An 18,102-nucleotide genomic window follows, 5' to 3' on the forward strand; every position below is an offset into this window, starting at 1 on the left:
CTAGGTTGAAAGCTAAAGCAACAACTAAGTGTCGTGTGCAGAAGTTGCAAAAAAGGAAAAATGGCGTTTAAACCGGTAATGAGCCCATGCTAACTTAACACGGTGTAAAGATATCCAGGACCTAGATGACACCTCCCCATGATCCGGAAACGAACTGAATAAGATAATAGAAGTGCCATCTCATGAGAGCAGATTGCAAGTTTATATGTGGACGGTCCGCAAGGTAAAGCATTAAAAACTAGGAAAATTTAATGCTAAAGAAAAATAAAACAGCCAAGTACTTTATCGAGTCTTAAGCCAATAGGCAAGGTAAATAATAAAAACTTGACAAATAAGTCAATGAATTGTCAATGAAATGCTAGTACTCAGCATATCAAACATGAAAAAGGTCTATGACATAACTGTGTATGCAAAATAAGCTGCAACAGCCTCCAATAGGAAGTCACCGTCTTCATCCGAAAACAGTTCAGCCATCCAATTTAAAAGCGGAAAAGAACATACGTGCTCTCCCAGCACCGGATCCTCTATCACCATCAGAGGACAGCTCGGTGGGTTTTCAAGAAAGCTCTGTTCCAAGAAAGACTGTGTTGCCGCCAGTAAATTCCAGGGACCAATTAGTCCATGCATCAATGCCACAGCCATAATCCTTTCGCCAGGACAAACCAACTCGTGAGTAATGATAGGAGTCATCAGCTGATTAAAGTCGACGTCAGGAGAAACCGGTCCGCAGAGACACAAATCAATGGCCCAATCGAAATCACAGGTCAGGCAGTGAAATACAGGCTGGACACAGGTGAAGTAGGAGAATCGAAAAGATAATCCATATGCCGTGCTTAATATCGCCAACGGCATTGTGCCATAATATTCTAGCATGCGATTGCGGAACAGTGTCAGCAGCTGCAGGGCGGGAGGTTGCATAGGAGGGACATCCATATTTAAAAATGTAAAAAAGCACAAGAGCGTCCGCTGGTAATGCAAGTAAAAATGGCAATCCACGAAGCAGAGTGGAAAAAATAGAATGAAAGAAAGCAGGGATGACTCCAAAGATTTTCTCAAATGAAGTCACGAGACCACTGGTAACAACTTTAAAAAAGTGCGCCAGTGCCTTTGTGGAGGATGCGTTAAAGATAGTCCGAACCATCTTGCTGAAATGGAAAGGCAAATCTGAATTGAAAAGGGTCTGCACCTCTGTACGGGTGTTCGCTATGTGAAGCACGAAAGTTTCACGGGCCGAACTCAAGGCCACCTCTCTCTGAGACAAAAGAGCTCTTATTCTTGCCATGCCGTTGAAATCTGCTCCCAAGGTTGGTATTTGTGGCGAGATTGAAAACTCCCTATGTTCATGTGTGGGAGGAAATAGAACATTTCTGCAGCAAATAACCCGTTCACTTACTGTTACGATAAAAGGAATACTTTTAATTAACCCAGAACAATCTTCATTATTGAGCATCAAATAACTACCACTTTCCAACAACTTGAACGTGGGGATGATAGCAGGAACTGGCGTGCCTTGCAACACGCAAGCCATATTTGGTCGGTGTTTGTTGCATGAACCGTGTAACTGTATGTGCCTACACATTAGTGAATGATCTGGCGTCTCAGTGCATTCCTCTCCATTCAGATAAACTTCTTGATCATCTTTGAAACATCTGTATGTGTATGGAAGCGACCAGACCTCATGAAGAAAAGCACTACCTAAAGGTTCATAACGACCTATTGGTATATATTTCATACAATTTGAAAACTTATATAAAGCAAAAGGCAGCGTTATTAAACCGTGGATAAGGCACGTTGCCAAAAAACCCGCAATCCTCTGCTGATGATGTCACTGAGCATGTCATGAATGATGTAATATGTGACATCATCAGCAGTGGATTACGGCTAATAGTATCTCTAGTTTACTCCCCTATAGCTGTCTTTCTTTTAACATAAGTGTCTGTTTCCTTCCCTTATACTTACTGTTTTTGGTTCGCTTCCGGTTCGCGTACCGGCGAGCGAACTGGGAAGCGAACTAAGAGAAATAGAGGTTGGCACAGTTCCAAATATTGTACCAATTTTTTAATAACGGGGAGGTAGTTCTGAAAAGAACTTTTTTTTTTATTGTTTTTGTTGTTTTATATTTTTTTTATTTTTTTTCGGAACATTTTTTTACTTTTTTTGAATTTTTCTGAACAGTTTTATATTTTTTGGGGTTTTTCTTGGAGGGGGCAATGAAAACGATTCATTGTAAAGGGCTCAACAGGAGCAACAAAACAAAAAAAAAGTATTTATTATTTTGGGCGTTTCGTACAAACTTGCATATGAATGTCAATAGCTCTGTTGATCAGAGTGATGCTTCTTTCTCCGTAGCAAATGAATCCATCGCAAAATACGCAGATGTGTTTTACTTCACCAAATCTCATTTGTATATTTGGCACCATCTCCCTGCCCTCTGGTCCCGTTACTTCCGGTACAACAGATCTTCTGGCCATAATAGGGAGATTATCTAGGTCGTTCCGAAACTGTGCAGCACTGTAGTTGTTAGGATGCCACCTAGTCATATGGCGATGCATTGTGTAGTTTCCGAAACTGTATTTTTTCTCGGTTCCTCTGGACAGTCTATCTTGACATATAAGGCAAGTTACGTATCTTGCATTTACTTTTTTCTGACCTTTGGGAATTTTAAAAAATTGCCAAATGAAGTTTTCTTTCCGGTGAGACGTCCTGGGCTCCTCAGGCAAAAACTGCCTCTCTTCGTGCTCGTCGTTCTGTTCCTCTTCTTCCTCTTCTTGTTGAATTATAACTTGAGCAGGTGGTCCACTCTTCCTTGGATGTGGTGGAGGTGGTGGGGAAGCACCAGCTGAAGCTACTAAAGAAGCCATTGCTCAGTGATCACAAAGGGTCTTTCTCTCACAATGATGAAAGTCAGAGTGAGGAAAGAAGGAGGGATTTTCATCATTTGGGAAAAACAAGAGTTCTCAACCAATGAAAAGTGTTCATTTTAGATTATATGACCTAGTCTTACATCATTAGGAAACCAAAAGTGAAATGAACCAATGAAAAGTGTTATTACCAAGTCACATGACCTGCTGTGTTTACGTTAAGCGCTTTGCAGGGCCTCCCGGTTTGCTTCCAGAAACCTGCGCTTTGCGACTCGCTTCGCGTACCAGTTCGCTAACGTAGCACGTCATATGACGTATCACGCGACAACGTGAAACGTCATGCGGACGGGAGGCGTCACGATGTTGTTTTCTAACGCGGCAGTTGCGGTAAAGAAACGTTTACCGGCTCGCGGTCTATTTCGCGGCATCAAGGTCAGCTAACGGGAAGCTTCCCGATTCGCGAAGCGGGAAAGAAGAAAAAAAAATATTTAAAAAAAAAATTATTCATAAACATATAAAATATATTTTGGGATTTAAAGAAGAATACATTTTACAGCTACAGATATTAGCTGTTAAAAAACCAATGAAATTCACTGAAAAAACCATAGGTTATAGACCATATATAGTTAGGAATTAGCATTTACAAAACCTTAAAAATTCACTGAAAAAACCATAGGTTATAGACCATATATAGTTAGGAATTAGCATTTACAAAACCTTATTTTACTCACACAAAACCATTGAAATTCCATATATAGTTAGTTGCACTAACTATATATCGCGCACCCGCAATCCACTGCTGATGATGTCACATATTACATCATTCATGACATGGTCAGTGACATCACTGATGACATCACTGATGACATCTCAAATGACATCACTGATGACATCACTGATGACATCTCAAATGACATCACTGATGACATCATGACACACCAATACCAGTTACTACATACGCACTCACTGATTCCTACGTCTACACACACATTCACTCATTCACCCATACAATCACTCATACATACAGTCACTCATTATTACAACACTATCATATGCACTCATACACCTATGCAGACACTCACACACTGCCACTCATCCGTGGAGTTACTCACACACCTAGTCTGTCCTGTAAAGAATCAATCACACTTCCATTTCCTCATCTATACAGTTAAACACAGAACACCATACTTCAGTGACATCACTGATGACATCACTGATGACACCTCAAATGACATCACTGATGACATCTCAAATGACATCACTGATGACATCATGACACACCAATACCAGTTACTACATACGCACTCACTGATTCCTACGTATACACACACATTCACTCATTCACCCATACAATCACTCATACATACAGTCACTCATTATTACAACACTATCATATGCACTCATACACCTAGTCAGTCCTGTGAAGAATCAATCACACTTCGATTTCCTCATCTATACAGTTAAACACAGAACACCATACTTTTTCACACATATACTAACACATACTTACTCTCTTATACAATCACTGATACAAGTACACATTGATATGCGCAGAGTCACACACCTCCCAGCCAGCCACACACACACTCAGTCTTCCATACATCCACTCATTCTTCAATATGTAAAACATATTTAAACTTTACAAAAACACACAGACACTAGATGATGTCATTTGAGATGTCATCAGTGATGTCATCAGTGATGTCATTTGAGATGTCATCAGTGATGTCATCAGTGATGTCACTGACCATGTCATGAATGATGTAATATGTGACATCATCAGCAGTGGATTGCGGGTGCGCGATATATAGTTAGTGCAACTAACTATATATGGAATTTCAATGGTTTTGTGTGAGTAAAATAAGGTTTTGTAAATGCTAATTCCTAACTATATATGGTCTATAACCTATGGTTTTTTCAGTGAATATATATATATATATATATCACACACACCCCCTCAGAATTGAAGGATTGAGTACGCACTCACAAGGGTTTTAAAATTTTCCCAATTTTTAATTTATTTCCAATTTCCAGCAAATCAGTCACAAGAACCGACGCGTTTCGCTGCTCGCACACGCAGCTTGCTCACGGTTAAAACTGCATGTGCGAGCAGCGAAACGCGTCGGTTCTTGTGACTGATTTGCTGGAAATTGGAAATAAATTGAAAATTGGGAAAATTTTAAAACCCTTGTGAGTGCGTACTCAATCCTTCAATTCTGAGGGGGTGTGTGAGATAATTTAAGGCTGGGCTCAGCCGAGGAGTACGGCACCGGATACCAGAAGCGCCAGGGGTCCTGCGAACTAGGAGCCATCCCGGAACATATTACCTACTGGCGGTCGCCAGTAGGTATATATAGTTAGGATTTTTTCTCTATGGGTTTTTTGAAAATTCTATGTCTAATAACTTTGGCGTTTGTGGACGGAATTGGCTGAAATTTTCAGGAAAATGGCACATTTTGTTTCTGAGCAGCCCTTGAAAATTTGGGGGGGGGGTTCGTCCAGTGGGGGCCGAGAAAAAAGGGGGGTCCCAAAACGTGTTTTTAACATTGAGTTTTCCATAGGGCGGTTGGCCTCACTTTTAGCCCGAACGGCTGAATGGATTTGCACGAAACTTGGCAAAATTGTAGGGACTGGTAGCCCGATGTGCCTTTTGTAGGTCTCAATATATGTGCTCCAGTGGATTTTGAGAAATTAACGTTTAAAAAAAGATATATATCTGTAACAGCGGACCGGGCAGCGCTCTGGTTCGCGGACTTTTCGCGCAACGGAGCTTTGTGAAGCGAAGCTGATTGGTTCTCCGGCGTCTGTCAACATTCCAAACAGTCCGTAGCGGCCGCCATCTTGTCTCTCGGTAGGATCGAGAGACAAGAGGAGGTCAAAACAAAGGGGGAAATAACTATAAGGGGGCATAGTAGATCCTCGCTGACCCCCTAGGTTTGATGTGGAGGTTTTAAAAGGGCCCCGCGGGGCAAAAAAAAATAATAATAATAATAATTGAACGGCTGAATGGATTTGCACGAAACTTGGCAAAATATTAGGGACTGGTAGCCCGATGTGCCTTTGCTAGGTCTCAATATATGTGCTCCAGTGGATTTTGAGAAATTAACGTTCAAAAAAAGATATATATCTGTAACAGCGCTCCGCTTCGCGTAACGGAGGTTTGCGAAGCTGATTGGTCATTCTGTCACTGGGCTATAGTTGGGCTACATCTGGCTGATATTTGGGCTACATTTGTTTTTTTGTGTGTCTGGCGGCCATCTTTGGGCTACATTGGGCTACATTGGGCTTCATTGGGCTACATTCGGCTAATTAGCAAATAGCTCATCGCAAACTAGGAATGGTAAAGAATCGCTATTTATTCCTTAAAGTTCGCTATTTAGGAAATGCAAAAAACTTTGATGATATATATGGCGGTTCATCTCTAACAAGATAAGAAGCATAGGGATACATTTATGATGACTGGCGCATCACCAGGGATGTGTTAGTCATTCTGTGCCGCTGTTCCGTCACCTATGGTGTGCTGCATTTACAATGCGGCGCATCATGGGGCAAAAACAGCACAGATGCGTGATGTATCTGTGCCGTAAAGGTGGCGCATTGCTGGAGTTGTATCGCAAGTGTGATGAAGCTCCAGCAAGGGTCGGGGGTGCCCCTGTCGCAGGGTTTCTGTTCTCACACAGAACTGTGGACAGAGGATTGGAACCTCGGCGAATGCATTGCTGGAGTTGTATCGCAAGTGTGATGAAGCTCCAGCAAGGGTCGGGGGTGCCCCTGTCGCAGGGTTTCTGTTGTCACACAGAACTGTGGACAGAGGATTGGAACCTCGGCGAATTAGGGTGTCCCAAAACTCACGTTAGTAATCAAAAACTCCTTAGCAAGCTAGGTACAGTGTCACATTGGATATAACAAACTCTCAATGTTTAGACAATCCAGAATATGAACTTATAGTACCTCAGGATACGTGGAACTCATGAACAGTCGGTCGTTATAGATTTCTTAGAAACCAGAACATGGAGTTAAGAAGAACAGATGTGTATTTGAAATGTTTATTTACTAATGCCGTCTTCTCAGGCGTAGTACCTTAGATAATAAAAGTACACATATTATCAGTAGCAAAATTACCAGCATAGTTACTAGTACATAAAAAGTGAATGGTGATAGTATGTTAACATGCTGTAAATGAATAAGAGTTAGCAACACTTATAAGCAGCCGTGGGCCGTGGAGGGAGTTACGGTGAGGCAGGGAGGCGGGGAGGGGGAGAAGCAGGGTGGAGAATACAAGTACACATATTATCAGTAGCAAAATTACCAGCATAGTTACTAGTACATAAAAAGCGAATGGTGACAGTATGTTAACATGCTGTAAATGAATAAGAGTTAGCAACACTTATAAGCAGCCGCGGGCCGTGGAGGGAGTTACGGTGGGGCAGGGAGGCGGGGAGGGGGAGGGGCAAGGTAGAGAGGGCTCCACCCTGCTTCTCCCCCTCCCCGCCTCCCTGCCCCATCGTAACTCCCTCCACGGCCCGGGCTGCTTATATCTCACCCTCCCTAATACACATATTATATTATTTGCTAAGAAGGTCTCTTTGTGTTGGTTTAGGGCGTGCCCATACTTTAGTGTCTTAGATTTGAAGGAATCACATCACCATACACCAGCTCTCTCTTCATGTGAACCGCATCAACTGTTGTGTATGTGTGTTCGGCAAAGCAATATAAAACCCGCCTCATGCCCAGAATTGGCAGAAGTTGCACTTATGTTATGAGTATGAAGTCGTGGAGATCAGACCTCATAACAATTCTGTATCGTGTTGTTCTTGAAACTTTAGCACTCGCTGTACAGATATAGTTTAACAAGTAAAGCAGATAGTAGACCAATAACATATTATTCTCATGTAAACCACGATGAACTACTAGGTGGAAAGCTAAAGCAACAACTAAGTGTCGTGTGCAGAAGTTGCAAAAAAGGAAAAATGGCGTTTAAACCGGTAATGAGCCCATGCTAACTTAACACGGTGTAAAGATATCCAGGACCTAGATGACACCTCCTCATGATCCGGAAACGAACTGAATAAGATAATAGAAGTGCCATCTCATGAGAGCAGATTGCAAGTTTATATGTGGACGGTCCGCAAGGTAAAGCATTAAAAACTAGGAAAATTTAATGCTAAAGAAAAATAAAACAGCCAAGTACTTTATCGAGTCTTAAGCCAATAGGCAAGGTAAATAATAAAAACTTGACAAATAAGTCAATGAATTGTCAATGAAATGCTAGTACTCAGCATATCAAACATGAAAAAGGTCTATGACATAACTGTGTATGCAAAATAAGCTGCAACAGCCTCCAATAGGAAGTCACCGTCTTCATCCGAAAACAGTTCAGCCATCCAATTTAAAAGCGGAAAAGAACATACGTGCTCTCCCAGCACCGGATCCTCTATCACCATCAGAGGACAGCTCGGTGGGTTTTCAAGAAAGCTCTCTTCCAAGAAAGACTGTGCTGCCGCCAGTAAATTCCAGGGACCAAGTAGTCCATGCATCAATGCCACAGCCATAATCCTTTCGCCAGGACAAACCAACTCGTGAGTAATGATAGGAGTCATCAGCTGATTAAAGTCGACGTCAGGAGAAACCGGTCCGCAGAGACACAAATCAATGGCCCAATCGAAATCACAGGTCAGGCAGTGAAATACAGGCTGGACACAGGTGAAGTAGGAGAACCGAAAAGATAATCCATATGCCGTGCTTAATATCGCCAACGGCATTGTGCCATAATATTCTAGCATGCGATTGCGAAACAGTGTCAGCAGCTGCAGGGTCGGAGGTTGCATAGGAGGGACATCCATATTTAAAAATGTAAAAAAGCACAAGAGCGTCCGCTGGTAATGCAAGTAAAAATGCCAATCCACGAACCAGAGTGCAGAAAATACAATGAAAGGAAGCAGGGATGACTCCAAAGATTTTCTCAAATGAAGTCACGAGACCACTGGTAACAACTTTAAAAAAGTGTGTCAGGGACTTTGTGGAGGATGCGTTAAAGATAGTCGGAAACATGTTGCTGAAATTGAAAGGCAAATCTTAATTGAAAAGGGTGTGCACCTCTGTACGGGTGTTCGCTATGTGAAGTACGAAAGTTTCACGGGCCGAACTCAAGGCCACCTCTCTCTGAGACAAAAGAGCTGTTATTCTTGCCATGCCGTTGAAACGTGTCCCAAGGTTGGTATTTGTGGCCAGATTGAAAACTCCCTATGTTCATGTGTGGGAGGAAATAGAACATTTCTGCAGCAAATAACCCGTTCACTTACTGTTACGATAAAAGGAATACTTTTAATTAACTCAGAACAATCTTCATTATTGAGCATCCAACAACTTGAACGTGGGGATGATAGCAGGAACTGGCGTGCCTTGCAACACGCAAGCCATATTTGGTCGGTGTTTGTTGCATGAACCGTGTAACTGTATGTGCCTACACATTAGTGAATGATCTGGCGTCTCAGTGCATTCCTCTCCATTCAGATAAACTTCTTGATCATCTTTGAAACATCTGTATGTGTATGGAAGCGACCAGACCTCATGAAGAAAAGCACTACCTAAAGGTTCATAACGACCTATTGGTATATATTTCATACAATTTGAAAACTTATATAAAGCAAAAGGCAGCGTTATTAAACCGTGGATAAGGCATGTTGTCAAAAAACCCGCAATCCTCTGCTGATGATGTCACTGAGCATGTCATGAATGATGTAATATGTGACATCATCAGCAGTGGATTACGGGTAATAGTATCTCTAGTTTACTCCCCTATAGCTGTCTTTATTTTAACATAAGTGTGTGTTTCCCTCCCTTATACTTACTGTTTTTGGTTCGCTTCCAGTTCGCGTACCGGCGAGCGAACTAGGAAGCGAACTAAGAGAAATAGAGGTTGGCACAGTTCCAAATATTGTACCAATTTTTTAATAACGGGGAGGTAGTTCTGAAAAGAACTTTTTTTTTTATTTTTCTGAACATTTTTTTACTGTTTTTGAATTTTTCGGAACAGTTTTATATTTTTTGGGGTTTTTCTTGGAGGGGGCAATGAAAACGATTCATTGTAAAGGGCTCAACAGGAGCAACAAAACAAAAAAAAGAAGTATTTATTATTTTGGGCGTTTCGGACAAACTTGCATATGATAGTCAATAGCTCTGTTGATCAGAGTGATGCTTCTTTCTCCGTAGGAAATGAATCCATCGCAAAATACGCAGGTGTGTTTTACTTCACCAAATCTCATTTGTATATTTGGCACCATCTCCATGCCCTCTGGTCCCATTACTTCCGGTACAACAGATCTTCTGGCCATAATAGGGAGATTATCTAGGTCGTTCCGAAACTGTGCAGCACTGTAGTTGTTAGGATGCCACCTAGTCATATGGCGATGCATTGTGTAGTTTCCGAAACTGTATTTTTTGTCGGTCCCTCTGGACAGTCTATCTTGACATATAAGGCAAGTTACGTATCTTGCATTTACTTTTTTCTGACCTTTGGGAATTTAAAAAAATTGCCAAATGAAGTTTTCTTTCCGGTGAGACGTCCTGGGCTGCTCAGGCAAAAACTGCCTCTCTTCGTGCTCGTCCCCCTGTTCCTCTTCTTCTTCTTCTTGTTGAATTATAACTTGAGCAGGTGGTCCACTCTTCCTTGGATGTGGTGGAGGTGGTGGGGAAGCACCAGCTGAAGCTACTAAAGAAGCCATTGCTCAGTGATCACAAAGGGTCTTTCTCTCACAATGATGAAAGTCAGAGTGAGGAAAGAAGGAGGGATTTTCATCATTTGGGAAAAACAAGAGTTCTCAACCAATCAAAAGTGTTCATTTTAGATTATATGACCTAGTCTTACATCATTAGGAAACCAAAAGTGAAATGAACCAATGAAAAGTGTTATTACCAAGTCACATGACTTGCTGTGTTTACGTTAAGCGCTTTGCAGGGCCTCCCGGTTTGCTTCCAGAAACCTGCGCTTTGCGACTCGCTTCGCGTACCAGTTCGCTAACGTAGTACGTCATATGACGTATCACGCGACAACGTGAAACGTCATGCGGACGGGAGGCGTCACGATGTTGTTTTGTAACGCGGCACTTGCGGTAAAGAAACGTTTACCGGCTCGCGGTCTATTTCGCGGCATCAAGGTCAGCTAACGGAAAGCTTCCCTATTTGCGAAGCGGGAACGAAGAAAAAAAAATATTTTAAAAAAAAATTATTCATAAACATATAAAATATATTTTTGGATTTAAAGAAGAATACATTTTACAGCTACAGATATTAGCTGTTAAAAAACCAATGAAATTCACAGAAAAAACCATAGGTTATAGACCATATATAGTTAGGAATTAGCATTTACAAAACCTTGAAAATTCACTGAAAAAACCATAGGTTATAGACCATATATAGTTAGGAATTAGCATTTAAAAAACCTTATTTTACTCACACAAAACCATTGAAATTCCATATATAGTTAGTTGCACTAACTATATATCGCGCACCCGCAATCCACTGCTGATCATGTCACATATTACATCATTCATGACATGGTCAGTGACATCACTGATGACATCACTGATGACATCTCAAATGACATCACTGATGACATCACTGATGACATCTCATTTGACATCATTCTTGTGCTAATACGATAAACCTCTTCAGACTCTAATATAACCTTAGGTACACTCAGTGTATACAGACACTCACACACTGCCACTCATCCATGGAGTTACTCACACACCCAGTCAGTCATGCAAAGAAACAATCTCACCTCCATTTCTTCAACTATACAGTTAAACACACCTTACTTATTGAAACATATACTAACACATATTTACTCTCTTATACAATCCCTGATACAAGTTCACAATGATCGATACAACCACTCACTCATTCAGTGGCTCTCATGCACAGTTATTTATATATGCCAACTCTCACATGTACTGTGTTTTACATATGTACTTACTATGACATGTAGCATTGAGATATCCATTCACTCATCAATACACTCATGCACACAGTCAACTGCCCATGTAGCTGTTTCCACATGCACTCTTGAACTCATACACCTAGTGAATAAACTGCTCACACATCTATGCATAGAGTCTCACACCTTCCAGCCACCCCCACACAAACTCAATCTCCCATAGAAATACTTGGGCAACCAATTAATAACACATATAGCCTCTCGTATAGCTAATGATCAACACATGCAGCAGTTTACAGAACAACAGACATAATGATGCACAAATTAAGACAGTTTAGTCACTAACCCATGCATTCAGTGAGACACATTTAATCACTCACTCATACAGTCAGTCATGCACCTACTAAATCCTTCATCCAGACACTTATACATCCACTCAAGACATATTTTAACTTTACAGAAAAATACAGTCACTGGATGTTGTCATCAGTGATGTCATCAGTGATGTCATTTGAGATGTCATCAGTGATGTCATCAGTGATGTCACTGACCATGTCATGAATGATGTAATATGTGACATGATCAGCAGTGGATTGCGGGTGCGCGATATATAGTTAGTGCAACTAACTATATATGGAATTTCAATGGTTTTGTGTGAGTAAAATAAGGTTTTTTAAATGCTAATTCCTAACTATATATGGTCTATAACCTATGGTTTTTTCAGTGAATTTTCAAGGTTTTGTAAATGCTAATTCCTAACTATATATGGTCTATAACCTATGGTTTTTTCTGTGAATATATATATATATATATATATTCCAATGTAGTTTTTGGCGTGTCAAGCCTCCATGCACCGCAGGCAATACGGCAGGGACGCCACTCCCAAAATATGTAGCGAGAGCCAGTTGCTGAGATATGAACACTCACTGGTGCTGTGGCCTCGATATACAACAGGCTTTATTCAAAGCAAACGGGTGCCAGTAGGTAGTTATAGTTAGGATTGTTTTCCATAGGAAATCCGCAACATTCTATTGGGAATCACTCTGGCGCTGGTTGAGGAATTTGTGTAAAATTTTCCAATTTTGGCCAGCTCCGTTGCGCTCATTCCCTGAAAGTTTCGGGGGGATTCGTGAAGTGGGGGCTGAGAAAAAAGTGGGGTCCCAAAATGTGTTTTTCCCATGTTAATTTTCATAGGACGGTCTGACAAGTCTACAGCCCGAACCGCTGAACGGAATTACGCCAAACTTGGCAAAATTGTAGGGACTGGTACGCAGATGTGCCTTTGCAACATTTGGTGAAAATTGCTCCAGTGGTTTTCTCGAAAATTAACTTCAAAAACACATATATATCTATAGGCGCGCTCCGAGCGCTCACAGGTGCGCGTACCGGGGAGCGCACCCGGCGCGCTACGGGAGATCGCGAGCGGAAAACTGATTGGCTTTCGGGTGTCTGTCAACATTCTAAACAGTCCGGAGAGTCCGCCATCTTGTGTCTCTGTAGAATCGAGACACAAGAGGTGAAAAAAGAAAGGGGGATATAATTAAAAGGGGGCAGAGTAGACACCCCCTGACTCCCTAGTTTTTCTGAGGCGGGCCTAGAAGGACCCTGAAGGGAACATTTTTTTTTTTTTTAATTTTCGCGGGGTAAGCGCTGGTTGCGTTCATCGGTGCGCTCTCCGGTACGCGCACCCAGAGCGCAGCACGGGGAAAAACAGTGTAAAAAAATAGAGTAACAAAATAATGTAGAGTGTTTAGTGGTAAGTGTGCTCTGAAAAGAGCTGTTGTGTTAAGTGGGTGTTTTTTGTACCTACAAGTAGGTACCAATGCAGAGTCTTATATTCAAGAAGAAAACTCTATTCACCTCATCTGTAAAATGAACACCATCTCTCCTATAGATGTCTTGCATGTTGTAACGCAAGTTGTTATGGTAAATTGCACCCATCCCATAGTCTCTCATGTAAGCAGAAACAGATTTATTTACATGTTTCCTTGCTTTCTCAATCTGTGGACAAAATAGGTTGGACCAGTTCCATTTTTGCCTTTGGCATATAATAGAGAATACCAAGGCAGTTTTTGGAAATAGTGACATTAATTGCCCAAAGATGTCCTTTAAAAGCATTTCCAGAAATTACCCCACTTAATGTGCCTAAATCATTTCCACCACAGTGCACAATTATAAGGTCAGGGTGTGGTAAATGCATAAAGGATTTTACCAAGGTATCAATTGGTGACTTCTCAATCCTCTTTGTCCAAGCCATACAATGTCTACATTTGGTAAATCAAGGTTGTAAATACCTCTGTTAGTTGCATATTTTTGAGCCCAGTGAACATAGCTATGCCCCACAAACCAGACTTTTGACATTTTGAAGATAGGTGTGTGAAGGTAGGTGTGCTTCTAGTCAGATGAGTTGTAGAAATGAAATGGCAGTTTGATTATGAAAAAAAAGTGTTTGAGATTCAGTGCATATGAATAAGTAGATATGATTGGAGCTTTCTTAAAAATCTCCACTGAAAATTAGGCTGCATGTTTTTTTTGTAAGAAGTCATTTCAATGGTTGAGAAAAAGTTATTTAAAGAAACATTGCATTTTATTATCTAGCAGATTGAGAGGTCAAGCAGGCTTGATAGATTTTTTGCAACATAGTAAAATGAACTTGTGAACTCTGTATTGGTTTTAGAGGGAGTTCCCATGGTTACTTGGTGAATGAGCACTGGGGGGATGGGTGAATGTTATGTGAGTTTTAAAGTCTTGAAATCTTCACCCAATTAAAATGTGTAGTTTGGTTTTGAATTTGGGGGGGAATAATTTTAATTGGCTATGTGCCAGAATATGGTTTTGAAATCAGAAAGAATCTGTGCCATTATTGAAAGGCTCTCAGTGAAGGAAGCATTGTTCAGAGATTCTGCTTAAGATTATCTGTTGACTGTGACTGACACTGTTTGACATCTTCCAAACCATTTTTAAAGGTGAGTAATGAATCTTTTAAAAAAGATAGAGAGTTTAAAGATTTTTTACAAGTATCATAGTGTGTGTTTCTGTGATTGAAGGAATGATATTTTTAGATTTTTCTATAAGGTTAGCTGTGTGTTAATAAGGTAGTCTTTTTTATAAATTGTTTTTTATGCTTGGCTTCAATGCTGGTTTAGAAATTGTGTGATGGTTTAATTGGAGTTGTAAATATGGTCATTTTTTTTAAGCACATTGTGCAACCTGTAGCATGGGTGGAAGGAGTGAATGTCTGGAGAGGGATAGGAATAGCAGATAGAAACCCATATGAAATGGTGGGGAGATGCATAAACACACAGCTACGTCAAACATTGTGCATGCAGCTTGTAACTATGCAGGCAGACAAAGCAATCTTTGACATAGCTGTGTGTTTATAAGGTAGACTCTCACAGTGATAAGGTCTCTCACGGCATTTCATATTCTTGTCTGGGTGTATATTTACAAGCTGTGTGCACAATCTTTGACATAGCTGTGTGTTTTAAAGGTAGACTCTCACAATGTTAACATCTCTCACATTACATAAGGTAAGGTCATGGGATTGTCCCATGTGAAAAGATGCATTGCTGGAAATTATTTTTTTTCCTACAATTTTTTACACTGTTTTTTCCTGTGGTGTGCTTGAGGGTCTCATTTATGACGCCATGCGTCACTTTTATGCCGCCGGTGCGTCACTTTTTGTGACACAGCAGTGGTGTAAAAATTGCACTTTGTTGAGTTATATTTGCAAAGTGACGCATCTATGTAGATGCGTCACTTTGTAAAGCCCTGTGCCATATCATATGTGCGTCAGATGTAATGTATGCAAAGGGGGCGTATTGACGCAAAGAAGGGTTGTACAAATGACGCAGTGAAATCTATGAGATTTCACTGCGTCACTTTCAGGACGCTGTTGTGTGAAATTTTTGCACCTGTCTCAAAGCAGGTGTAAGACTGACGCAGGCCCTTTCACATAGAGCTTGCCCCATGTGAAAGGAAGCATTGCTGGAAATTATTTTTTTAAATGGTATAAATTGAGATAGAATATACACAAAAAGAGAAACATATTTACAATATGCGTGCGCAGTCTTTGACATAGTTGTGTGTTTATGCATTTTCCCACCAATGCTGTGAGAGATGTTAACATTGTGAGAATCTACCTTATATATATTAATATTGTGGACATGTGTGTAAGATCACACTGATGGGTGAATTAAGCTTCACTCACAGTGTGATCTTAGGCAGATTAGCAGGATGTTACATGTAATGAGAAATTAATGTTATGTGTTGCTTACATATAGGTGGACTGTTTTTCGTCTGTAGAGAAAATGAAACAATATGAGCAGAGACACACATACTGCTTGCAGAGACAGGCATGGTAAATTATATCTAACATTCTGATCAGGTGCCTAAGATCACAATGTGAGTGAAGCTTCATTCACCCATCACTGTGATCTTAAGCAGAGTCACACATACTGTTGGCATAGACAGACATGGTACATTATATCTAACATTCTGATTATGTGCCTAAGATCACACTGTGACTGAAGCTTGATTGACCTATTATTGTGATGTTAGGCAGAGTCACATATACTGTCGGCAGGGATAGACGTGGAGAAGTGTGGCTCACTGGTTAGAGGCGGCAGATCTGTAAGCAGAGAACGGCCCGGGACCAGGGTTCGATTCCCGATGCGGCAGGGTCGTGGACCAGGGTCAGCGGACTCGATAATTCTCGCCTCGGTGCCTACTCTAGTCAGAAACCACACTCGGCAACTCTGGGCATCAGCTTGCCTCATCTTCACAACGGCCCCCCCAGACCGCCGGGGATGCTTGGTCGCACCTTAGAGATACCCATCAGGGACCATCTCTCAGGGTGAGCCAGGACGGGTTCCCCAGCGGTCGAAGCGTGGAGATACTCCTCCGGGAGTCGATTCCTAGCGCTATATAAACCCACAATTAAATTAAATTCAAATAACTAAAATGTTATTAATCTGTCTAAAATCACACTGTGAGTGAAGCTTGCTATAATGAACAAATAGAGTGCTAACATTTAGAATATATGTCAAATGTGTGACACATCTGAATGCCTTCTTGATGGAACTAAAGTAAACAAGCATTGAAAATACAATAGATTTGGTGTGATATTAGGCACATGTGCACCATATTACATGTAATCTACCATCTCTTTGTCTGCAAGCAGTATATATGCTTCTGCTGATATTATTTCAAATTATTTTCAGGCAAAAAACAGACAACCTATCTATAAACAAAACATAACATTAAATAATAAATAATATTTAAGATTGTGGAAGCGGTTTGTAAGTATGCCAATGAAACCTTTACACTATTTCTGGACCAGCATTAATATCAAACATTGAAAATTGATGGCAAATGTGTGACACATCTGAATGTCTTGTTGATGGAACCTAAGTAAACAAGCGTTGAAAATGCAATAGATTTAGTGTGATCTGAGGCACATGTGCACGATATTACACGTAATCTACCATCTCTGTCTGTGCAAGCACTATGTGTGTCTCTGCACTAATTATTTCTCTGTATCTACAGGCCAAAAAGAGACCACCTATATATAAACAAGACATACAAATTAATTAATTAATCGTTTTTGACAGAAAGCAAAGCACATGTAATGTAAATGAGCCTTTTGTTCTATACTAGTGTTTATATTGTTTACTTATTGTAATTGCTATGTAATATGTTTGTAGTGGTCTATAATATGTTTTTTTTTTTTTCCACAGATTACAATCATCTATACAAACAAACAAAAAGATGCCTTCTAAAAGAAGAACAGAACAAAATTATAAACGAAAATGAAGGTCTAAGGAAAAAGAAATTCAAGAACCAACCAAAATAAAATCTTCCGGAAAAAGAAAAATGCTCCTGGTAAGCAAAGTAAAAATTTTCTGAGGAAGTTAATGAAATGTGAAGCAAAAAAAAGTTGTTTACCTAAGAAAAATGAAACACCTGTAATTTAAAAAAAGACAGGATATCCTTCTAAAAATGTTAGACGTGTACAAGGAGATAATATCTTGCAAAGAAATAGAAGAAGCAAACAATTTTCTGACATTCGTAGACGAATGTTTTACAACAGGATTATATCGAATTTATTAAAAAATATAAAAAGTTATAAACAAAAGACAGCTTTTTACAAGAAAAAAAACATAGTTAAGATCGTGGATGAAGCATTTAAAGTGAAACATAAATTGTTTTGTTTAGTAATGAATAGAATTCGTACACTAGATAAGGTAATCAATGTGTTCAAATCAAAATGTAAGTGGAGGAGAGTAATTAATCGGACTAATT

Source organism: Lissotriton helveticus, chromosome 1_1 (assembly GCF_964261635.1).
Source record: "Lissotriton helveticus chromosome 1_1, aLisHel1.1, whole genome shotgun sequence".
In the NCBI taxonomy this organism is placed as follows: Eukaryota; Metazoa; Chordata; class Amphibia; order Caudata; family Salamandridae; genus Lissotriton; species Lissotriton helveticus.